Below are 26,260 nucleotides of genomic sequence, written 5' to 3'. Positions count from 1 at the left end.
ATACATAAGTCTCTCAAGATATCCTTGTAGAGAAGTTTAATTAGAATCCTAACACAGGGAAAGTCCTAAGTACTGTAAACATGTACCCTAAAGGGAGAGATGCTAACAGAAACTCAAGAGTGATAAAGTCCAGCCCTCACTAACTGCACTTTGCCTGGACAGTTCGTGTGTAATATGGCAATTTCTGTTAAGACGGCCAGTTAAACTTGAGAATAAAGGTTTCCTCAATTGGACATATACCTTAAAAAGCAAAATTATGTTGGCTGTATGGCTTGGGGTCCACATGAAATGGACAGATTAGCACAATGAACCAAATTAATGTCTACTTGGCAATGTGTCCAAGAAATTCCATATGTAGTATAGGTGACATAGCTCTTGTGAAGCTTAAAGATAATTTTAAGTATCTATCAAATTCAGGTAATGAAAGGACTGGAAAGGACCAACAAAAGCAACAGAGCAAGTAAGAAATGGTGTTTTCATTGCCATTAAGCCCAAGTTGAGTAATACTGACTGAAAAAGGTGACATTAATAGAGAATGACACTATCCTTAGAAATCAACCAAGTATTTATAAAACTGTTCTAGTGATGTGGGGATCAAGCACAGTCCCTACGTTTTAAAGGCACAATTCAGTCAAAGAAAAGACTAGCAATTACAGTCCCCATGGCCAAACATCAGAGCCCTCAATGCATTCAACAGGGACAGCACAAGTGCGGTTTGTAGCCACAGCCTCAATTTACCAAAACACTTCTTTTAGTTTTAAACAGCATATGATTTACTTATCTGGAAAGTTAAATTATGGGGATTAATTCCTTTATAAAAGCACCCTCTCTACAAGCTAAAAGTGTACAATCTATAAGTTTTGAGAAAAGAGAGTACTATGAATAATGAGTCAAAGGTAAAAGGTATTCTAGATCTCTGTGGGCTCTGAGTACTAGAAGTTCACAGCCCAACCAATGACTCTGAAGAGGTAAGACAGGATCACAGATAAAACTGATTATCTCTTACCAAAAAATAACATCCTATTATACTTAATAGCCTGGGAATCCTACACTGAGTTCTCTTCTTAAGTGATGTTCCCAGTTTGTAATATTTTTTGATGCCTTTATTAGACTTTATCCTGCGAAACATGCCACAACATGAATATATGTCCACCCCAAATTTTGTGACCTTTTTAGCTGGTCCTCAGTGAAGCTGAGTGTCTTTCATAGCCAGGTTATGCCTTTCTGAATCTCTGCCTATCCTTCTCTTTAGCCCCTTTAGCTGTAACTTCCTGTGTTACTGACAAGGGTTACTGGCTAGTGAAGACCTACTTTGTTCTTATGTTTAAAATCTGAGGAAAAGGATTCACTTTGTTCACTTTAGATGTCCCATGTGTACTACTAACCAATTCTTTAGTATTAGCCCTAAGGAATTTGTATCTGTAGTTACCTTGGAGAACTTGTGCAACTGGGGTCAAATAGGAGTATCTTTTCCTTTAGTTCCTATAAATTTAGTTCTTGATATAAAGCTATTTGTGTATAAAGCTTTTAAAACTACTAGGTCTTATGGTGCAAATGTGAAAGGAAATAACTCCATCGTTTATGGCCTAGTTGAAGACATTCTAAGGCCTCTGTTGTTGATAAAATCCCTTCCTAAAATATAGCTACTTTCTCACTAACTCCCCTCAAGCAAACTATTTGAAGTCGATATAGAAAGCTGCAGTAGCAGCTTTCTCCTCTTTCTCCTTTCATTGACATGATGAAATGGAAAAATATTACACAAAGTCTAATAAAGTAAGTAAGTGCTTTCAAGTCCATAGATACCTTTACTCTAAGTGCCCATCCTCTTAGGGGGAGAAAAAAAGAAAAGAAAACTTCCTTAGATCCATTCAAATGTAAAAACACTCATTACTATATTGAATTTTATAAAATCCCATTGTTAAACACTTCCTGTCCAACTCTTGCCAAATGGGAGGATTACTGCTGAAAGACACAAGGCATTATGTGACCTCCTCCCTCTCCCTGATGAATGTCAGGGTTACATTCTGGCACAAATACAGCTCTATTTTCTACAGAGGATGCAGCTTTCCAGAGATGTGAAGGCTCTGAAATGAAAACACTGGCCTTCATCAGCCCACTTCCTCTATTGGAAGGGAGTATCCCCAATAGTAGCCTAAAGGAAACACTGAAATGAAGTCACCACTGTTTAGTAATGTAAGAGTGGTTTGATGATGTGATTGTCTCATTGTGGTGACTCAGGTACATCAGTTAGAGCTAGAAATAGTATCTGTGATACTTATTTCAATACCGAAGGCCTTGTACATTCTAGACACTGAAACTTTAACTAATATAATTTTATATGGGTATCTGCATAGGTGCACTAACAGAAGGACTTTACCAAGTATTAGTTTAAAAATATATAAATGGCTGCAAACATAATAATGACAAGAATATAGAGCTATTTGCTAGAGTTGAAAAATGTTAATAAAAAGGTACAAAGTTGTGTACAAAAAAAGGAGCATAATTTTCTAACAAGTAAGACAGTTGGAATTTAATAATATACTCTGGCAGCAAGCTAGTATTCTGTGCTACATAGTGCCAGGGATAGTCTTAAATGTCTACATGTTAGAAGAACAAATGTTTATACCTACATTAATTCTACTTCTGAAGCAGTCCTTGAATATATTCTATTACATATCTGAGATCTGTAAAGCATAGGAGAATCTTATTAATTCAGAAATGGCTGAGATGGTAAGAGCGTACATGTTAAGCAGTAATTCCAAGTGGCCCATGTGTCAGCAGATGTTCTCATTACACAGGAGAACATCCAGACTTTAATTTTAACATATCCTTAAAAATATAACAGAGTAAACTACAAAAAGCTTGCATGCTATCCCTTTTGACTGGGTGTTTCACTCATTATAAATATTTTTCTTGTCACTCACTGAGATTAGCTCTCCATCAAAAGATATGTCAAGTGGAAAGACTGTGAAGGTATTCATATACTACCATAGTTTTGAAAGCAGATTTTATGAGCTGTGATGCTTAATTTTGACTGTCAACTTGATGGAATTTAAAATAACCATGGAAACAAACCTCTATGCACTTCTATAAGGGTTTTTTTTTTTTTCTTTTAGGTAATTCTTTACCTAATTCTGTAGAAGTAAGATGGAAGACCTCACTCTAAATGTATGTGGCAGTGTACCATGGGCTGGAGTCCTGAACTGAGCAAAAGGGAAAAAGAGAGCTAAGTGAAGTTCTAGGACTTATTTTTCTCTACTTTCTGACTGCAGGCATAATGTGACCAAGTGCCTCATGTTCCTGCCACCATTATGATGGACCGTATACTCAAACTGTGACCCAAACTAAGGCCTTCATTTGGCCCTTGTCTGGAATTTAATCACAGCAAGGAATAACTAATACAGTGAGTGAGTGAAAAATCAAAAAAGCACTCATAGATTACTTGCAACTTAATCTTGCCAACAGCTAAAATGTTTAAGTAATAAACAACTGGCCATTTATAGAAGACCCATGTAGAATCAGTGATGTCTAAAATGGCTTGAGTCGGAACTGATCACTGGACAACTTCCTGCACCGGTGTATGAGTTCACTGTGGTTTTTGTGTTTTTTTTTTTTTTCCTTTACAATCCTGCCCTGAGAACAGACTGGCACCATAATTAAGTTCCTGATCGGATCAGTATTGGGGTGTGGGTTCAATAAACTATTCTTGATTAAGTGAAAAAAAAAACAAAAAAACAAATAAATGGAATATCAAAGACTAAAAAATTGTAGTTGTGTATCTGTTCATAAAATACCTTTGCTTCATGTGCTTTTCTTCTGACTTTCTTACACTTAAGTCTGAAATATAACTTGATTGGTTAAATTAACACTTCACCAGGGTTTAGGGAAAAAAATAACAGATCTGGTTTTACACAGTAGGCACTTAAATATGTTAACCAAATATTTTTCTTATGTTAAATATATGGAGAAATGTTTGTGAAAAAACCTTAGTGTTTTGTCAGTCAAAGATATCTTCATTGCAAAGAGGGTTTCAGCACATGAAGAATCCCCAGCTTTGCTAACTGCTGTGCATGGACAGAGCTTGTACTGGTTATAGCAACATGGAGTTCTTCTGTTTCTAGCACAAAGCACCGGCTATAGCCACCAAGTATACCAAGGAGGCAAATTCCACAGAGCTCAGCTCCCAGGACAGATAGGCAAAATAAGAAGTTATTTCATAGTGACACCCAGATAATTGGTTTACCTTTTTTACGAAGTAGAGAAAAGTGTTCATCTCAGATAAATATTTAAGGAAGACTAAATGTTAAAGTTTGCATTCAGGGTTTGGATTGGATAGAATTGTGATAAACAACACTTGTCTACCATGCCCAAGGACTAAGTTTCAATTCTCAGAGAATTGAAGTACTAAAGAGAGAAGTTTAATCCCATGCAATAAGTAATAGATGGGAATGCTACAAGCCTACATAAGAAACTCCAAGACAGGGGTACAACAGAGAAATATCTTAAAAGAAAAAACTTAAGTCTCATTCATGTTTTTACTCAACAATATATGCAGGTGATGCTCTATAACAGGGAACTCAAAGTTCCTATATATAATTTGATAGATCAAGATTCTGTTTCAAAATAACTTTAGAAAACTGAATGGCTTCCCCCTAGAATTTTTCAGAAAGCTTGGTGAAGAGAAGTCATGGTATAGAAAAATGACATCCTATTCCGGCTAACTTTGCCCAAAGGATCTCCCTTCTACAGGTCCAGTATGACCCAGAGCCAGACTCCCTGGAGATCTTGGTCATTATGACTTAGAAGTAGCCTGGTGTTAAAGACACCAAGGCAAGCAGGAGACAATGGCAGCATGCGATGGGCCTTACTGAACAGAATCCATTTCATTCAACGGCTAAAGCTCATTAACTGTGCTGGCATGAATGATTCTTCAAAACTGCAAAAAGAATGGAAAACAGATAGCAGCCTATTTACAGATGCAGCAAGAAGAGTCTGGATTCTGTCCCTATTTTGAAGCTTTGAAGAGACACAAAACAAGCCTGCATAATAAGTTTAACCTATAATTCAAACCTACTCTCTTTCAAAGTGTAGCTTACCACTGCGATTGTATTTGGAGAGTTATTTTTGCACTTTCAACTTCCCAAATATTCTACTTATTTTCCCACCATATTGCTTCCAGACATCCTCTTACCTGCAGCAGACCAGCCAATCCAGGCCATCTCTGAGGGCACACACCCACCTTGCACTACAACATTTCTCTCCAACTCTTCCTTGTATTTCTTTTTCTCTACTTGAGAGTATTCTTCATATGTCTTCCACAGACCTTTCAACTCAAAGTGGTCAGTCTTTATCATGTGAGCCTAAGTAATTTATATTCTGAGATTCTCTCCCACTTGCTTAGAAGCTCTATGTAACCCAACCTGCCTTAGTTTCTTTATTTGTAAAGATGCCACTTATTTTACAGTGTAATTGTGATAGCTCAGCTGTGACAGATACAATAGAGCACTCCAGAAAGTGCTTGACAAATGACATCTACAATTTTACCAATGGCACCAAAACTAAAGGCACCAAGCAGCAACATGTTTTTCTCATAATCATTTAAATGCCACCAGAGGGAAAATTCCTGAAAAGTAAGCAGTGGCACCCAGGGGAAGGAAAGGTAAGTAAAAGTATAAATATTGTTCCTTGCTTTTCTTTCTCTCCTTTCCTGTCCACACTCTCCTGCCCAAACAACCAGAAGAATGTGTCCACACTTGGTTTAGTAAATGATCATTGAAGGCTCATGGACATGGTCCTTATCCCTTCTGTACAGACTTCCTCAAGGATGCTCTCCTGCCTAAGTTTTAAATCACATGGTGTAACCAATTCTTGGTTTTTATTTCCCCTTCATTATTTAAATCTCTCCTTTATTCTTTAATGGTTTAATCAGAGTAAAGGAATGTGAAACAAATTATTCCAGCCTATCTTATTTGCATATTATATTGGAGTTGGATAAATGTCCTGCTTAGTGGTGACATTTTATTGTTTGTTTCTCCTCTTCTTATCATGAAATTCTTGCGGGATTTTTCCTGATTAGTCTCAGGTCAGATTCAGGCAATGCTGGTCACTGGTCCGCCTAACATTGTATATATCACCTATTGGTACCACAGGGAGCAAAGTTTTTTTTTTTTTATGTATATCCTCACTAGCCTTCCTATAAGTGAGGCATTTATTAAAGCCAGCTAATAGTCATTATCTTTTTTTAAAAAAAAAAATCATTCCGGAAGAATCAAATTCTATGTATAAGGTTGTATCATTAAACTAAATTCAAAATCCAAAGTATGTTTCATAGAAACAAACATTAATCTAATGTCGCTTAATATTCTCTAAAGTAGCCATTATTTTCTATAAGGATTACCTGGCTGCTGCTTATCCTCTCTGGGAGGACTGTCTTACTCATTGTAACTTTATATAGTTTTTTTTTTACTGATACAACTTCTGACTACTTACTTGTTGTTCTCTATGCATTTCACATGGTAAACTTGTGATTCCTGACAAAAAAAGACTACAGCATGAACTAAAGGGACTAAAGGAATCCTTCCCTAAGGAAAGGCCATTTAGAACCATAAAACAAAGTATGAGTGTGCATGCATGTGTATGTGTGCAAGTATGCAAAGACATTACATATTTGCATGTAGACAAGGGTGGAAAGAGAACGTTCATCTGTGCAGAGGAAGGAACTGAGGCAAGGGAAGAACACAATGGACTAGGACAATGGAGCCGGGGCTTAAGAAGCTGAGGACAGCAGAAGATGGGCACAGGGCAGATCAGGAAGACTTCTTCAGAAGCAGCTCTCAAAACGAGGCAACACAGTGTTTATGCACCTTGGTACTGAGCTGACATCTACAGCTAATATACAATCATTCTTATATTAAAAGTCAATAAATATAATACAATAAGACCCACTAACTGTACATATGTAATATATGTAAGTACATATCAATATATTATAATTATGACTACAAGTGATACTGCTTTACAACATTGGGTATTCATTTATATATTCAACTGTGATATTTCTTAACTTGTTTATGTCAAGTTTGCCTTTCTTAAAAACTTCTCTAGGGCTGGTGAGATGGCTCAGCGGGTAAGAGCACCGACTGCTCTTCTGAAGGTCGTGAGTTCAAATCCCAGCAACCACATGGTGGCTCACAACCATCTGAAATGAGATCTGACGCCCTCTTCTGGTGTGTCTGAAGATAGCTACATTGTACTTACATATAGCAATAAATAAGAGGAAAAAAAAACTTCTCTAATAATACATTTGTATTTTTCAAGAATTTCACTCCTTGGCAAAAAAAAGAAAAAAAAAATCACCAAATCCAAAATTTAGATATTGTGATCAGCCTTGCAAGAAACAACTAGAATCTAACAACTATGATACAGTAGCACACTATTTTCTGTTCTCTGGCAAGAAAGATTCTGATATTACTCATGAATGAAAAGGAACTTGATGGACAATCTTCATTAATCTCTCTAATCATGTCTATTAAATAGACAATAAGTTCACATTTAGTATTTGTGCTGAATGAATCCCCAGTCTACTTTAATTTTCATTTTCCATCAAAAACTTTCACTCTAAAGAGTACTGCATCATTAAGTTGATATAGCAATTAAATCTACAGATTAGAAAGGTAGATTAAGTATCACTATCACTTGGCAATACCAACTTGCTCACCACAGTCACAGGGCCTGATTTTAAGTATATATTAGTGAAAGATTACCTGTCATGAATAACCACCAAGGAAATCTATTAAATAATATTTAATTGATCAACTCCCATAGGAAATCTATTAAATAATATTTAATTGATCAACTCCCATTTGCAAGACTAGCAGTCAGTGCATTAAAAGACATCATCAGTCTTGAAGGCATTCACCTTTACCCAATGAGCCATTTGGTTAGCTTCACATTTAGTGGACTTACGAAAACAAACAAAAAAGTAGCACAAACAAAAAAACCTCTTATTTACTGAATTTCTGGCATTAAGAGGATTAAAAATGAAAAAGAAAAATAACAATCATAAAAATCTCAATTTCAAATGGCTCAATCCTATATTTGCTTAGTTGTACATATAAACAACTGTAATGTAAACTAACAAGCTAGCTTCCCAACTATTTAGAATATCCAGTACTTATTCTGTACTTCTTAGAGAGCCACCTAAAGAAAATTTTCAGTTCCTTTAGCAAGTCTCTTAAAATAGTTCATTATCAATTATCTATAAGACTTCATTAAATCACTTCAAAAGTTAAGAGAAATAATTAATGTTCTATTAACTCTCCCAATAGATAAAAACAACTGGCAACTTCAAATTAGTGTTAATAAACCATCAAAACCTGGTGATACTTAGAAAAGACTTACTTCTTGATGGTAACATTTAGGTAATACTTTAGCAAAAGAAAACAATTCAATCTAATACCAAAGCAGGCAGAGATGGCATTCACAGGTCTAGATAAGAAATTTGTTCGATAGTCATCCCAACCCTCACAGCTTGCAGCTGTCTTCTCAGGGAGCAAAGGACTTACACGTGTATGCTATTTATGGAGACATTACCATAAACTTAAGTGCAGGTTCAAACTAGAGTTCCAGGGTCAGGAAAAATATAAGTATCATTTAAATCAATCACCAATGTCACTTTCAGATCTTATATACATCCTTTAAGATATCTCCCACATGTCACAATTTCTATTTTGGGCAATTACAAATAAAAGATTATATTTATACTACTTAAGGTTATTTAGTATGCTGTTGACTTTTAAAACATTACAGGCTTTGAAGACATGAACACTTGAGTTCATTTCTCCAGCACCAATGATGTCTGTTTTATTCTCAGTAACTGACCTGCTGCAAGCCACTTGAAGACTCTGGGCATGTACTTAATTTAAGAACCCTTGTCCAGCAGGCTCAAGGCCCAACATGAAAGGAAAAGGGGGAGGAAGAAAAGGAACATTGGTTTAGGTTTTGGTTCATGCAAGATGCTTTATTGTGCAGATATGGATGTGATTTTTAGATTAAAGAAAACACATGTAAAAATAATGAGTAATAGTTGATTTATATTAAATGATACTTAATCTTAAGTACACAATACTTTGACAATATAATTTTATAATGTAATACTTCTATTTTAGACTGAAGTTTATTTTTATAAAATGGGGGTAAAAAATCCAGACCTTAGTTCAACTATAAATAGCACATTGTTGATACTCTAAAACAGTATTTTAGATTACTACTGTGGAAATGAGGAGCACAAAACATAACAGGTATTAATTTCAAAACTAACCAAAATAGCTAATAGAGGTTTACATCTAAGAATGGAGCAAATTTTACAAGTTAAAAAATTCCAGTAAGTAAGTGTGTGAAGGAAATAACCAAACAGTAGTGGACAGTGGAAAATTTAGAAGTCACTGAAGCAAGGAAAGAAGGGTAAGACAATACAGGGGCAAACAAAGAAAGTAAAGGTAAAATAATTTCTTCAAACATATAGCCAGTTCCCTGGGAAATACTGCTAGTTTCCTGGGACACAGCTGGGTTACTTACACTAAATATTTTCAGTTTACCTATTGAAGCAATGTTGCTCAGTTCCAGACCCTGGGACTTCTCTATCCAGCCCTCTGTGTTTCAGTGTTAGTCAACTAACTCCTCATGCCTGGCATCACTGAGTTTTCTCACTTGATGTCTTTATGTATCAGGAAAACTGACTTCTATCCACCTATCTGTCCAGCCATCAGCATGGCCAGCACTTATGGAATGGAATACTCTTTCAGGATGAACTCTTATTAGTAAGACTAATGATACTATTTGAGAGAATAGAAGCTGTAGTTTCTACAGTATTGAAACTACTGTTTCAAAAAGTGTGTTTTACAAGATAAAGATGCTGTCTACTTCTCTTTTTAAGGTGTCTCATTCCTATAATTTAACTAAATGAACATTCACATTAAGCCATAGGAAAAGTACAGAAAACAAAATAGGCAAATTAGAAACTATGTCCTTCAGGGATCTGGCTGGGCTTCCATTCTGAAATTGTCTACATAAAGAGTGGAATTTGGTGTACTATTTTAAAGAGAGATGAGTTACTTTATCAGTTTAGTTAAAAGAAAAATATCAACCAAGACTTTATAGTAGATCAAGCAAAAGAAAGCAAATATACTTTTCAACTTTTCAAGTTACTGGAGGCACTGTTTTAAGATACTTTAAGATTCAGGTGAAAATTGTTACTTCATTGAAGATTAAACCAAGAAGGGGTATGTGGTTTAATTCAAGCACTATGAAACATGAATTAATTCTCTACTTTGGATTTTACTTTTTCTCTTTTCAAATAATTTAGCTATATTAACAAAAAAAAATTTTGTGTGAATTGACCTTAAAAAATACCTACTCTGAGATTTGATAGAAAAATAGTGGATTAAAGAGCCTACTTTTTAAAATAACTTTTAAAAGCACTGTCTTATTTGTTTAAAAATAATAATACTATAATATATTTATTTGCTTAGCTTAAAAAATACTGTTATATTTTTAAAGTACATATATTGCACATTCTATGCACAGGAAGAACACTTCTATGGTTTTGAAGTTGTTTAATTTATCTTTTCCACCCAAGCTTTGTAAAAATAAATCAAAGAGAAAGCAAGGAATTGGTTTCAGCCAACAAGATAATTACTCCTTGAAGTTGGAGGCAGTAGGCAGCTGCAAACATCCGACTGAAAGCCCATTTGTGGCTTCACAGCTTCCAGTCGAGGATGTTTACAGTCGCTCACTGTCAACATTGATATGCCTTCTTCAGCATTCTGTCTTACTGACCTGAGAAGTGCTCTGTAGGAGTTTCTTAAATGTACAGGCTCTGTAGGAGTTTCTTAAATGTACAGGCGACGTTCTGTAAACTGTAAAACCTCAATGCCCTAGAATATAACTATAGTTTATGTAAGATATAGTTTATATGCTTCAGGAACAATTATTATTCATCTATTAAGTGTCAAACACATTTATGAAAACAACACATGTAAATGGCTTTTACCCATTACTGTGGTTGGCCATCAACAATCATGCAGATGGTGAGGTGACTTACTAGGACTAGAACATACGTAAGTTCATCAAAATCCTTCTTTGAGAAAATGTAACCAGGAAAATGCTTTAATTATGTACAGAGCATTCAACATTCAACACTAAGCACCAAAGTAGGGAAACAGACAGACAGAAACAAGACTTACGTGCTGCTTTTACAGATCACCTTTGTTCTGAAATCTGCTTCCACAGAGGCTCTGTACAGTCAGCTGATGTTTCAAAGAGTAAACAACAATCAGGAGAAAAGCAGAAAAGAGCAAGGAGGTGCAGGTCTGCAAGCATCTCTGTGGATCAGAGTTTCCCACTGGAAAAACACAGAACCTATCGCTGGCAGCAGGGGCTGGCAGCAGTGACGCACATTAACTCCACATCTGAATGTTCTGAATTCCACTCCCATTCTCTAATGAAAATAAATGAGGAAAACGGAAGGTTAAGCTCTATCAGTCACTACTTTTCCTGAAGTAATTCAAAACCCTTCTGAGTCTAGTGAAAGATGAAGCTGATACAGAAAAGTAGGTGTGCCTTTCCCTGAGATTTGGTTTTAGATGAAGTTACCACAATGTTAAGTTGTCAACGCCTTAGGGATTTTATGATAAAAAAAAAATCCCCACAGAGAGCTTCATGTTTGTGGAAACTAACAAATGTGATGAGCTCCATAAATTTCTTTTTCAAAGCAAGGGGTAGTTCTATCCCATTATGGCTAAGAAAGTTAATCTTTGAGGCAGCAGGTGAAAACAAGCTGAATAATGTTGTGGCCATTTTCTTTATTAACTAAACATTTTGAACTATTAAAACTTCCTAGGGAACCACAATTTCTCAATGGGTCAAGTCACACAGGGGAACAAAGCAAACTCTATCAGTGCTGGCAAGTCTACATTCCAAACATTCTTAGCACTTGGCATTCATATACCACTGCTGCCCAGAGCTGAGTCAATCCTAAACTCAGCTACAACCACCAACCTCCTGAACTTCTCACCAAGACACCCACTTATTTAAGTGGCCCACAAATAAAGAGGCAGGGTGCTCTTTAATTAAAACATAAATTCCAGAACTGGCACCCAGAGGATATTGTACATCAGGAGCTGTTTACAAAAAGAAAGTATTTTCACTCAAATTTTTCTCAAAGTGAAGGGTCTCCTAGTTGCCTTAGAATCAGTCAACTTTTGAGTAATAACCTTAAATTAAAAATGATAGACGGTAATTGCTTGGTATATACTACGCAAAAAACTTCCAATAACAATCTTATTTGGAGTAATCAAACTTTAGAACTACTCTAGCCTTTTACACAACACTTTACAAATAAACATGAAAAAAAGAAATCCCTAAAACACGAAAGACTAAGATCATAGATCAAGAGCTCAAAAATGCAAGAGCATTTAACAAGTATCACATACTTGTATACTACATAGTCTATATGTACAGGTGTTTCAGCAAGACACAGGCACAACAAAAATTCATATGAAAGCAAAAATCGATTTAGTCAAATGGATGCTGGATAACTTTGCCCCTCTAGGTGAGGTTCTGTGTTAAATAGTTGTTTTTAATGATTTAGGATTTTTTTGCTGTTGACCAGTACTTCAACTGGAACCATAATTTTCAAATCTAGAGGGTTGAGAAAAGATAAGATTATTTAGTTGGTGTCTTCTAACTACATACCTGAATTTCATTTCCCCTCATTGATTCTGTAACTCTTGTTCAAAAGATGGGAAATTGTTAGTATGTATACTGGCAATTAAAGTTTCTGCTACACCTTTTTAGCAGGGAACCACTGACCTAAACTATCTGAAGTATTATGCTTCCTTCTGACTAAAAATGTCTTCCCATTATCTGGAAAATGTGAGTAATATCTGTTCTTTAAAAACATATGTTAGCAAATATGGAAGAATAAGATTCAATTTTGTTCAGTATATCAATCCCTATCTCCCTTATAACAACCCTTGAACACAGAAAACAAACTTCCAACTTCTAAACTGTGAGCACTCCATGGCTTCAGACATGTGAGTCAAGGTCCAAAAGTACAGCTTTGGTGTCTCTGGAAGGTTGTGTATCTTCCTCACATCCTTTTTGTTTTAACTATTTGAAGGATTAAGTCATTCTAATGAAGGAGACTTGAAGACGTTTACTTGGCTAGTCATGGAAATGAAAGAGTACAAGCTGCCTCTCCGGAAAAGGATGCTGCTTCCTCCTTCTACCTTGCTCCTTCCTATCCAGGTAGCCTCCCAACTTCTCATTTGCATGTATATTGTGGTGCTCCAAGAATGGGAGGCTCCTTGTCAGCACAGGGTCCAATGCCCAGATTCTGCATCCTTCTGTACTCCAGGGACTCCTGGAACCCTAGGGTGCAGGCAGCTGCATGAACAGTACTGGCATCCCACATCTTGTTTTGATTTTGACACACCTGTAAAGAACAAATGGCAACCGGTCTTTCTCTCCTGCTGTAGAAAGCATGCATAGAACTCATCTAAAACAGAATAACTAAATGTACAAACAGAATTCTGCACTTCAAATTCAATGTGCACCTTCTCTGACTCATTTTTCTAGGCCTAGTTTTCCTCCTAGCTTTGGCTAGGCTCCAGGTTCGTGTCATCTTCACTGCCCTTCCTGCTAATGATGACACCAATGAATCTGCTCGTGACTTTCTTTGTTGTTGTTGGAAGTAATATAAATAAAAACCTACCTGCTAGACCTTGCTTTGTGAAAATGAATAGAAACTATAAAAATTACTCGGAGGAACTTTATGGAGTTGTTCATGAAAACTGTTTAAAAACTCAAATTCTACAAAGAAAACCATTATCTTGGATAGTAAAGATTAAATTTATTAAGACTAAATCCTCTCCTAGCCTACAAATGAACATAATTACTTTATTCAATTAGCATTTTTCACTAAAATGTCAGAAAAATAAGTAAAAAATAATAAGATAAAATATATGTATTCATTTCTTAAGACTTTTGAATATTAGGTGGGTATTTAAGGAGGTCCTCATGTAGCCACCTGAAGCATGTAAAAGTTAACCTTGATTTCCTGATACTCTACCCTCCCCACAGACCAAATGTTGGGATTATAGGCATGGATCATCATGTTTAGTCTTGTACACATTTATAACCTCCATTCAACTGAGCCTCACCTAAATATTTATTGCACATTAGTTGATATCTACTATACTACTTTCTTCTTATCCCTGTCACAACATAATGAAGCCACTACCAAGACAACTACATCAACAACATAATGCTGATGATGACATCAGGCATGCAGCACTAAAGTCATATATCCATGGCTCACTGCTGAGTCCTCTATTCTGGTATTCTGGACCATTTGTAGAGTATGAGGAAATATGCATTTGAAGAATTAGAGACAATTAACAGCTCATTAATAATTATATTTTCATTATAAAATTAACATAAAATGTTAACCAAAAAACTAAAGAATTGAAATCACCCTTTATGATGAAGTAGAACTGGTTGTTCTTTAGGTCAAATTTTCAGATATTCTCAAGGACATCAGGACCTTGGACTTATCACTCATTTTCTACTCACCACCATTAGCTCGTAGTTCTCCTCTCTTATTTTCCCCGTATTTCCACTAAGGTGGGAGATTCCAGAAGGTCAGGGCCTCCCAGCCTCCAGGTTAATAGGGGACTTTCCCACTCCATTCTATCCACTTCAGCTCCCCCCCTTTACCTCACTGTCAGCAGTTCCCAGGCAACCTCCCTCAGACCACAGGCTGCTGGCTCAGCTCTTCCCTCTGGACTGGTGCTCCATTAGACTCCTTCCACAGAACAGAAAAACTCTCCTGCTTCTGCTGAAACATAGCATGCTTCTAAAGAAATATCAGGAATATTAAGTTTTATTGTAATGATCACAGGGCAGAAATGAGCTCAAATGCTGAAATGCTTTAAAAAAGAAACAAAACTCAAGCTTTAACTCCCATACAGTAAAAACTCAGCATGGTCAGTACTCTTCCTTCAAGGTAATAATATACTGCTTCAGATGTGAACAATTTTATAACAAATGTTGCCTTTTAAAATATTTATTTTAACAGGCATGGTGAAGCACACTTGTAATCATAGCACTCAGGAGGCAGAAGCTGAAGCTAGCCTGGCTACAAAGAATATATGAGGGTGTTTCAGATCAGGCAGAACTATTCAGGTGAACTGTCTCAAAACTATTATTTGAGGTGGGGCTGCTACATACTTGCAGTTTTAGAAGGATCACTTGAGACTAGGAGTTCAAGGCTAGTATGAATAAAAGGAGTAAGACTTTATTTCAAAAGGAAAAAAAAGTCTGTTTACCAATATCACTAACTGAAAAACACCATTTTTAACTTCAATAGATAGATAGATAGATAGATAGATAGATAGATAGATAGATAGATAGATAGATAGCAGATTGAGTTATCTGGTATTGCTAAATATATAATCTACTACTTAACCCATTTTTTTTATTTTAGAAAGCACTTATAAAGGCATATATTTTAGAGCCTTTAATAATAATCGATTGCCATAAAATATCCAGAATATTGGACTTCCAAACTGATCCATTCTGAAAGCAATTCTGAGCTATGCCTTGGCAGAGTATTAAGCTTTAAGTATTAGGCTATCAAGTTAAAAAAAAAGTCAAGACAAAAACCAAGTCGGTTACTATGTTAAAATCTCACTTCCCTGCTTTTCTATACAGTGCACATTACTTTCATATGAACTTTAATATACATATTTAGAAAGAATGACTGATTTCAGACATAGGGACCAGTATATTTTACATATCCCCACAAAAGCAAGTCTTTGGAAAAGAGAGACTACCTTTAGTTTCTCTCTGCCTGTGGTTATGACTCTACCTCTGCATCAACCTGAAGTGCCCTAAGAGGTGCCTTGCAAAAAGTGGGTGCATGGTATATGCTGGCTGAATCTTCAAGACATCATCTTAAGATGCACCTTATTTACAATTATACAGCCTTTTGGGGGAGCGTACAACTCAACAAAGATAGCCAAAGTCAATAGGAAGATGTTACTCCCCACCCTCTGTCATGTGAGAATTCTCTAAGACCAGCTGGTGACTCTTAAATAACAGAAAGACAAGGAACATAGAATTACCTGGTAGACACCTGGGGGCTTGGGGATATCTATAACTTTGAGCCTGGGCTACTTTTTCTATGAAAGGAAACAGCAACACCTGCTCTTCACAGAACTCCCTGGAGAAGTGACCAACATATATGTAAAAAGACAAGGGACCAATGTCCCTATTAGTTATGTTCCCTCACTACCATTTTCTGATTATCAGCACTTAGGGTAGCTTAAGTAGAACAGCATATATACTAATGAAAACAAACTATTAAAATGTTATTTGGGCTTTTAAACCCAATAGTCACCTGATTTCATTAGATCACACTGGATGCCAATTTTCTCTGTAAGAGGGTTAGTTAAAATATCTACAGAATCCTTATAGTTATAAGGCACTGTGACTCTAGTTCCTTAATGTTTTCTTTTTTTTTTAATTTATGAGATACAGTGGGAACTGCATAAAGGTGGTAGAAAGATTTTTAAAATTAAAGAATTATATAAATCATGGAAGCAGGTTTCCCTTAACTAGTGATATTTCTTTCTTAATACAGAGTCACCAATTACCCTGAATTCATTCACCATCACTTTCCTCACCCACATCTTTTTAAATAGAAGCATTACACAACTGTTTGAAGTATCGTTATAGATATACCAGATAGAAGCTAACTTATAAAGCTTTCTATAGAAGAACTTGTCTACAGTATTGTTTGGTAAGAAATATGGGATGTAAGCAGAGAACAAAAGAGGTACATAGCAATAAAGTATAAAAATCAGGACAAAAGTTTTATTCACAATCCAACCTTTAAATCAGCTTTCACAACTTTATACCATTTCATAAGAGAATGGGAAATTTAGCTGAAAATAGCTTGCTTAATCTGAAAATTAGACACTTTCAGGAGAGTTTTATGGCAAGTTAATATTTGACTTAAAGTGTTTTGAGTTATCTAAAGTTCAGTGGCTCAAATAAGATTTTTTATTTTTAGATTTTCATGAAATAAGTATAAATCTGAAAGATAAAAAACAACAACAAAAGCACTTCTATTCAAATAACAGTTACTCAGTTAATAAGCACTCAGTGGATTTGCTGAATGTGAACTGAACCACTCACTAGGAATGGCTGACATTTGCAGTGTGACTGGCTCAAATTTCACTTGTAAAGTTAAGCATTAAGAGTGGAGGTTAAAAGACAGCTCAGGCCAGCCGAACAGCACAAACACAGGAAGAGCGGCAATAAACAAGCTGCTGGTGTGAAGCTCACGGTTCTGGGAGGAGAGAGCAAGGCAGCTTAGGACCCTCTCTACAAGCTTCTAGGCCCAGGTTCCATGTCTGTCTAAATGGAAAAGTGAGCACATAGATAATCTAGACTCTAATGAGAACAGCGTCAGAGGAGGAGAAATGTTTTCATGGCAATAGGAAAAAAATGGATTAAGTACAAGATTAAATACAAGAAAAAAAAAAAGGAAATCTGCCTGCCCCATTTTGTTTCCTAGAGTCTACAAACTTGAACAGAATGCCAGGACCATGTCATGACTGGGAAAAGCATTGTTAATTCTCTTTATTTCATATATGGGGATCTAAACAAACCCTATCAGATGCCTCCCTACCTGGGAAACAATCACTTGGAAATTACTTTCTCCAAATCAACAGTGTTACCAACATTTTGTTATTTAAAGTGACTACTTTTTCATAAATGAGTATGTACGTATTATACACAGAAGATAAAAAGTAAAGGAGAGGTGTAAAAACTTACCAGAAAGTTTAAAGTAAGACTGGCAATGTGCCTTTTTTGAGATGATTACAATTTCAATTATTCTGTCCTATTACAATCATAAATCAGGAAGAAACACTTTGAGACCCATGATCTGAATAAGGATCTTCATAAGTGACGAAAATGGAATTTAAATATAAGACTAAAATCCCTCCAAATTCTCTCTCACTTTAATTTTATATTCTGTGAAATGAAAGTACTACACTTTTATCGACATGATTAAGAAAACAATATTTTAAAAAAATCTACTTTTATACTTAAGTTTTAAAATATGCTCAACCCTAAGCTATACTCTCTAAAGAAAAACTTGCATGTTGGTCAGCATTTTAAGTACCAAGTCTTAATTTCCTTCCTTCCTTCCTTCCTTCCTTCCTTCCTTCCTTCCTTCCTTCCTCCCTTTCTTTCTTTCTTTCTTTCTTCTTTTCTTTCTTTCTTTTTTGTTCTACTAAAGCTATTCTTAACATTGCCTCTGGAATTTTCTAAATGTGCTCAGAAGTCTTAGGGCGCTAGCAGGTTTTTAACTAGTAAGATAAACACAGCAGCGGAGAATCTGCAGCCCTCCTAACAGTACTGTTTGTATTATAAGCCCTATCCACAATGGCTACCCAGAAAATATCCAGTATAAACAAACATTACTGATACCAGTGGCATCTTAAAGCAGCACACCCAAGTCTCAAAATGCAAAAGGAAGAAAATTTCCACTCCCACGAGGCTCAACTCCCTGGCTCAGCATGTCAGGCTAAAGACAGTGACATTGCCTGTTACTGTGAATGTGGGGAGGAGGTGTGGGTGAGAAGCAAATCAGCAATCCTCCTCTCAGTTTCCATCAGTCTCCCAACCCCAATTTATCTCTTCATTTATTTCCACAATGTTTCTTTTCTCCTTATTTCCCCTCAGGCCCTTCAATTCTGTTATGTACTATCAACCTCATAGTTACATACAATTGTAAAACACTATTGAGCACTATTTTTCAAAAAAAATATACAAAGTGCAAGGGGAGGATGAACTTTAAACCTGGGAGAAAAAAAAATCTCCTATTATTTACAAAGCCCAGGCTTCCAACTGAGTGAGAAGGAAAACCCTCCTGGGGCAAAACTGCCTGAGTCAGCCAAAAAACGTCAGGAGGAGGAAGACTGAGGGCTCCTCAGCACCAGGGCAGGAGCCTCCTCCACCTGGTGGGCTGGTGAAACCTGAGAACATCTGACTTGTGATTCCAGAGCTACTCGCTGCTCTTTATACTGGGCACACTTGAGTCCCATCTTTTCCTAATAAACACACCCATATCTCCCCAGATCCTGCACAGCTGTCTGTTGCTACTTATTTAGTACCAAGACTGTTACCTACTTTTCTTTTCTTTTTTTTTTTTTTTAAGATTTATTTATTTATTTTATGTGTATGAGTACACTGTAGCTGTACAGATGGCCGTGAGCCATCATGTGGCTGCTGAAAATTGAACTCAGGACCTCTGCTCGCTCTGGTGTAATACACTGTAGCTGTCTTCAGACACACCAGAAAAGGGTGTCAAATCTCATCACGGATGGTTGTGAGCCACCATGTCGTTGCTGCGATCTGAACTCAGGACCTTCGGAAGAGCAGTCAGTGCCCTTAACCACTGAGCCATCTCACCAGCCCCTACTTACTTTTCTTAGTCTGTCTACCCAACTAAAGACACTACCATAAATACTTGTATCATAACCTTCTCATTTATAAAATGAAAAACATAGGGAATATTAAATAAACTGACACTTATGAAGTGTTTAGGTCAAAATTTTGTATGTGAAAACTCATAAAGTTGTTAACCTGTGACCATCTCCAGATCTGAACGACAGAACATTAAAGGAATAGCAAGTATTTATTTTTGCTAATGTATTATCCAATCAACAGTCTTACTAAAACTAAAAAAAAGTTTCCTGTGGATATCAGTCTTTATATTAAAATTATGTTTAGTTATATCTGATTTTAAAATACTAGCTATTGATGAAAAATTACACTGAAATCAGAGTATTCAAAGTTTGAGATGTCATCCTTGGTCTGAGTATCACGCATATGATCACCACTGCACTGATTTGCATTCTTTAGGTTTTGCTGAAATAATGTTATTATGTCTCACTGCATATCCTCTATCCCACAGTAGGATAGTTGGTAGTTAAATGTCTAAGGGAAAATGACCTTTCATTTGGAGGCTGGTCTATCATAAAATAAAAAGAACAGCTCTAATGGAGGACAGGGAAAAGCAGAAAAGACAATATTGAGAACTGATAAGAAATATCAAATTTTATGCCAAGAGAACTGTTTGCTTTACTTGAACTATACGAATAAGTAAATGATATCTCAAAATTTATAGCAGAATGCATTGTAAACATGAAGGCACATATATGCAAAGTCTAAAATTATCTCATGGAAGTAAAAATTCTAGTTTAAACTTCAATTTAAATTTTCCTATTTAATAGCTGTTTTAAGGTAAAAACATTAAAAATTATGTATGGCACCTCAATGATAAATCATTAATAATGGTAAAAACATGTTATTTTTTCAATTATAATTTAGAAAAAGTTATTTCCATAAATATTAAAAATATTAATTTAGGGGCTAAAGAGCTAGTCATGATCTTCCAGAGGACGCAAGTTCTAGTTCTATCATTTACATGGAGACTCACAACTGCCTGTAACTCTAGTCTCAGGGTCCTTGACACCCTTTTCCAATCTCCCTGGGCATCAGACACATATATGATGCAGATAAATATTCAGGCAGAATTCCATACACATAAAATTAAAAATTGAAAAAAAAATTAATATTTTTGAGGATGGAGGGTCATGATTTTAAGGCCAGTCTAAGCTATGTAAGAATTGTTACCATTTTACCATGGACAATATTAAGTAAACTAACCAAAAGAAAGAAAAAAAAATTTACTAATTTAAAAGTCAATTGAGCTAACTATATCAAAAATACTTCCAAAGTCCATTTTCATAAATTTAAGTCCCATAAATCTTAAAACATTTCATCAGATATTCTCTAGGTAAAGCAACAAAATGTTAGCATTTTAAAAAGAAATAGATTGGAGTTTTTGTGTTTTTACAGTGTGTTTATAATAAAATTATACTGACAAGTCAATACAGTTTACTATAAAAATAGTTCTTTTGAATTCTTATTCAATAAAAAACTTGCATTGATAGTTTCAATCCACAATAATACAATTGAAAGGTTCTTAAAAGTTTGTTGAAAAATATACTTTTTAAGTGTTAAACTTGTTTAAATTTTAACATTGTGCCTTGAAGAGCTCTAGTTCTTAGATGAATAAAAGTACTCTTCATTTAACCAAGCAATTTCCATTACTTATATAAGAAAAAGCATACCCCCATACAACTAACGACAGGAAAAGACTTAAATTCAAACCTCTGTCATTACCTAGCCTGAAGCAAAGTTTTAAAACCAAAACAAAACAAAACAAGCATAATTCACATTTTCAGAGAGAAGGAAACTTTCTCTAAATAAGCAGCAATTATGCCAGAGACTTTATATGCTAAGCACGACTGAACGTAAAAATTCCAAAGCAGTCAACCATAGCTTTAGCACTTTGAGTATGATTAACAGAATGAACCTTCAAAGGTCAATTAAATGTCAACACACTTTAAAGAGATATTCCTAAAGTCTGGTCAATATATAACAGCATCTTATAATTTTAAGGCATCCTTAACTTAGGCATAATGCACACACACACACACACACACACACACACACACACACACACACAGTGGACGGTCCACCTTGTATCTAGCCTAGAGTTTTCTTCCATATATGACTTTTAGTTATACAATGATTCAAAAAGAACATACAGTCAAGTATTACACAGCATTAGTCGATAAAAATGAAATGTAAAATACCATTGGTTTTCACATGACATTCTAGTTTCTGTGGATCCTGTGTGTGTGTGTGTGTGTAAAAGTATGCCAAGCTCTATGTCACATGCCTCAGAATTCCAGCATTTGGAAAGCTGAGCTCAAGAATTACCAATTCAGGGACATGTTGCATAGACTACACAGTAAGTTCCAGTCCAGACTGGGCTACTGCAACACCTTGTCTCAATACACAAAACAAAAAAAAAATTTAATTTAATATTAAACATGTACAGACTTTAGCTTGTCCCTACTTCCTGAACAACACAATACAGCAACTACTTACATGGTATCACATTATATTAGGTATAAGTCATCTAGAGATTGCTTTAGATGATACAAAATATGTGGAGATTATGTTCATATACTAAGCTACTTCCTATAAAGGCTTTCCACACACAGATTTTAGTATCTACAGAGGGGTGGGTCCTGGAACAAATATACCCCACCCCATACCTAGCAACAGGCACTTAATTTGTCCCCCAGCTATTTTTTTTGTTTTTTGATATTCCATATACCAGAAAAGGTATATGTAATTTTAAAGTGAATAATTTTATATTTATATATATATCTCTGGGATAGAACATGTCCTAAGGCATTCAGTTCTTATAAAAACATTTGCATCCAGGTATACTCAATCCCTCAAAATGGGAAGATGCTTACAGTAAGATTATCTTCATTCAAGGATGAGGAAAGTATAGCAAACTGACTTGGCTCACACAAATCCCTCAGATGTCTTAAAACTCACTTGGTCCAGTGCTTTCTTCTTTCAAATGCACTATACATATATTTTCATAATGTTTTCATTAAGACTTTATAACTAGGTTAGAATTGGCCAAATGGTTGTAGCTACCATATGAATTCAAGTAGAGTGAGAGTTTTAAAGAGGCTAGGAATCTGGGAACTATCTAGGACTAGAAAATGGTTAGATTTTGCATGGTTCAACACAAAAGACATTGCCAATGAGCTAAGCCACAATGATTGGTTGTTTCTAAACCTAGGAAGAAATAGTTTTTAGAGCAGGATGGGACTCCTTTTGTTGACAAGCAAAGAGAAGAAAGAGAGCTGAAGAGAAAGGATCTGAAGTGCTTCATTGGAGTGGGTTCACTTATGCTGACAGCACTCTTTAATGAGCTGTTTTAAGGAGAAAATGAACTGATGCTAGATTAAGTACTTTGCCATTATCTAAATACTAAGCACAGGTAGTGTCCAAGTCCCTGGGTAGGGACCTCTTTGGCCAGAACTCCTGTTCTTTAGTGACAAATGCCTGTATGAGAAAGCAAATCTCAAGTTGAATTCTGTATCCATTCCTAGCATCATGGGCTAGTCCCCTCAACAATTCCCTAGTCCCCTCAACAATTCTAAGATCTAGACCCTATCCACCTCCCCATGAGAGGGAAAACAGCTGCTACCCTTAAGCCCAGAAAGTTCAGAATCCATAATACTAAAACATAAAGCCAGGATTCAAAGACTGAGACAGACCACATAATCAGTGCTTTGCAAAGGGATTCAAAAAAGTATATAATTAAGTGCTAAAATACGATGGTACAAAGGAGGATGAGGGTAAAGAAAGCACCTGAGCCAGAAAGCTACCATGAAACCCAAGTTAATAGCCAGCACTGCAATCTCCATCTTCCTCCTAACCTCTTGCCCGCTGCTCAACAATTCCTACTTCCTAATGTGGCCTTCCATGCGCTCAGTTCTACTTAACTCATCCAGTGTGCTTCCTCTTTTCCTTCTTCAATGACTCTCCAGGGCTAAAAGGGAAAATCAAAAGAGTTACAATTAAAAATTACATCTACTGAATATATACAATGTGCTCATTTATTTGCACATGGTATGTTAATGTATAATCTTACATAATTTTCAAAACAACTCCTATGAGATAGGCACTATTATCCCCATCTTTGTGGTTAAAGCAGCCAAGGCACAGAAGGTCAGGCAAGGGTGCATCTAATACCACCTGCCAGTAAATGTCATGATTGGGTTCAGGTCTGGTAGAGTATTCAGCCTATTCTTTCAACTTCTCTTTTACACTCTATTTTTTTCAATAAACACAAAAATCTTCACAAGTCGGGGGACATTTGCACACCGAGCTTACAGAAGCCCTTACAGAAATTTGTCAACAAATATCTGTGACAGTAGAAAGCAGGGTACATGAATGTAGCCACACATTTGCCTGCCAAAGTGTCAGCATTTTTGCCCAAATCTTCTAATGTAAGTGTTAAAAGGTTAAACGGACAGCTTTCCATTGAGCATCCTCACCTAGTCTCTCAGGCTGCCATCCCAGGGGCCATTCCCATTCTCAACCTCTAACCTGAAATTTAGCTAACTTGGTAAGCACTAGGTTACTCCCACAAACAGGACCGAAAGGAAGCACGGGAGCTCCAGTTATTCTCTAACAGGCTTTAACTTGGTTGACCTGCAAAGACAGTAGATGAGGGATGAGAGCAAGTCTGGTGTCATAGGGGAAATGGTTAAGCACTGAGCATCTGGGAAACTATCTTAAATGAAAACACTAACTCTTACAGTTTTATGTGACTAACTCTCAAACTAAAAGGAGTTTCTGAATACAGACTCAGGTTCCATTGACAAACAATCTAATTCTCTAAGTATGGAGATACTCAATAGTGTGAAGTTTTACAAGTTCTGCAAGGGCACTTTGATACCTATCTTATAAAGAGCACACCCTGAGATATACTGTTCCCAACTCTGACACTGCTGCACAACTAGGAAACCTGACTAAAGAACACAAATCCTACAGTAAGTGTTCCAGTTTCCAATCTTTAGACCTTAGTATAATCCTGAAGCTACAAAGCAGGCCTCACTGTAGTCCACAATAGATCTTTCCCACATCCAGTGCTTGTCTAGGGCACAGACCTTGGCAAGATGCTATTTTTGATATTTGATTAACATTTGGTATAAGGTTTGAGGGTTTTTTTCCTCACTGAGGATTTACTTGATTTTAAAAATATTCCTTCTTACAAACAAATCCAAAGCTTTCATGTTATTTTATAAATGAGTTTAAAAATTAGGCAGCACTCAAGTGAAATATTATAGTTATGATTTTAACATTTAATTAGACATCCAATCAATGCAAACAGTCACTGATTATTTAAGAAACACACCTCTTCAATGGCTCATGTTCAAATAAAACTAGGTCATGAAGTGTATTATGTTAATTCAACGTTGTTATCATTCTCCTAGAAACACTGCCAGTTGTCTTTGTCTCTAAATATGCATTCCTATTTTAAGCCATAAAGTTTCAGGCTAGATACAAGAATTAAACTTACTTTTTCTATAAATTTTTTCTTTGCTATCTCCCTTCTTTCCAGAAAAGTATGATAATAACTCTCCTTAAGAATGGGTAGAGTGGACTTTTAATTATTTTTATCTGGGCACTGGATATTTTAGTGAGCAAATATATGCTGAATATCTAACTCACAAGCTTGCATTGTTTATAAGCGTCTAAGCTCCATGGTGGGGAGAAAATAGCCAGTGGAGCACCTGCTGTATAAGCAGTACTCTCCTAAAGTGAGAAAACTGTGGTACTCGAATGTGTACAAAGCCAATACCTTCTTTATATACTGCCAACAAAGTACATATGCAGTATTTACATGAATTCTGTTCATAGAAAGGTTTGGTTTTATTTTGATGGAAAAATGTAGGTTATCGTGATAACCAAAAGTTAAGATTTCATTATTTTACATATCAATTTCAAATGACAATAGTTCAATGGCAGTGTCAGAACAAACTTTGTAATTATTCTTTGAAATTATACACAGCACTAACACATCTCAACAAAGATGATTATGTAAGTGAGCTGACTTGGCGTCAGTGATACGAACACAGTGGCTATTTTCAATCCTTCATTAAAATTAGATCAAGATGTACTAGCATTGCTACTGTGCCTGCCCGCAAGGGAGACTTACTTACATTACTTTTAAGATTTACTTGGATTACAAATAAAGTTTTCTTCTCCTTTTCTGTTACCAGAGACGGCCCCCACCTCCCACCAACACCACACTCTTCAACAAAACTTTTCAGTAGAGATCAGTGATACAGAAACCAACGCCATAAACAAACGCCTGTCCTGCTTTCTGCTCTCCTTTGCATAATAAATACTTCATGGTTCTCCAAAACTGCCCGGAGAAGGGCTTGCTGGGGGCACCTGCCACTTCACCCTCAGGATTGGTCCTGTCCCGGCCCTAGGACTTCAAGGACTTCAAACAGGGTATCGAGGTAGACCAGTCCTAAGAATTGCAAATAAAGTAATGGATACCTTATTTTGCACTCTAGATAACGTTTAAGGATCGATGTCTTTAAGCCACCCGACTTAAAAGTTACTTCTGAGCAAGGCTGAAGGGTGAGACCCGGGTCCGTAAAAATAGATCCCGGCCTACCATGTCACAACTCCCGCACCTCAACGAGGCTCAGAGGTAAAA

The 26,260-nt window shown here is 36.1% G+C and overlaps 1 long non-coding RNA gene across 1 annotated transcript in view; it reads right to left on the bottom strand.

Annotated features, from left to right (window-relative positions):
- Positions 1–11,135: 11,135 nt before the first annotated feature.
- Positions 11,136–26,260, bottom strand: part of LOC116088243 — a 16,040-nt gene continuing 915 nt past the window's right edge. Inside the window, exons 2-4 of the long non-coding RNA XR_004117836.1 lie at positions 23,460–23,572; positions 14,779–14,917; positions 11,136–13,495 (exon numbers count right to left, since the gene is read on the bottom strand). This is a non-coding gene — a long non-coding RNA (uncharacterized LOC116088243). The remainder of the gene's footprint in view (positions 13,496–14,778; positions 14,918–23,459; positions 23,573–26,260) is intronic.

This window comes from Mastomys coucha, unplaced genomic scaffold, assembly GCF_008632895.1.
Source record: "Mastomys coucha isolate ucsf_1 unplaced genomic scaffold, UCSF_Mcou_1 pScaffold14, whole genome shotgun sequence".
Classification (NCBI taxonomy): Eukaryota; Metazoa; Chordata; class Mammalia; order Rodentia; family Muridae; genus Mastomys; species Mastomys coucha.
Note: the sequence above shows the minus strand (reverse complement) of the source record. Positions and strands in the feature narration are given on the sequence as shown.